We start from the raw sequence: 206 nt of genomic DNA, 5'->3' as shown, positions 1-206 counted from the left end.
ACTCAGGTCCAGCTAACCAGTTTCCCTGAATCCCTTCACAAAATATTACCCTGCTCACACTCCAACAGCTTGTCAGGTCCCAAAAACCATTTGTCTCCATTCCCTCCTATCATGCTCACGTACACTAGCTGGAAGTCCAAGCCCCTCGCCCACAAAACCTCTTTTACTCCCTCCCTCCAACCTTTTCGGGACCAACCCCTACCCTG

The sequence above is a fragment of the Cherax quadricarinatus genome, chromosome 23 (genome assembly GCF_038502225.1).
Source record: "Cherax quadricarinatus isolate ZL_2023a chromosome 23, ASM3850222v1, whole genome shotgun sequence".
NCBI classification, from domain to species: domain Eukaryota; kingdom Metazoa; phylum Arthropoda; class Malacostraca; order Decapoda; family Parastacidae; genus Cherax; species Cherax quadricarinatus.
This window is presented reverse-complemented; position numbering follows the sequence as displayed.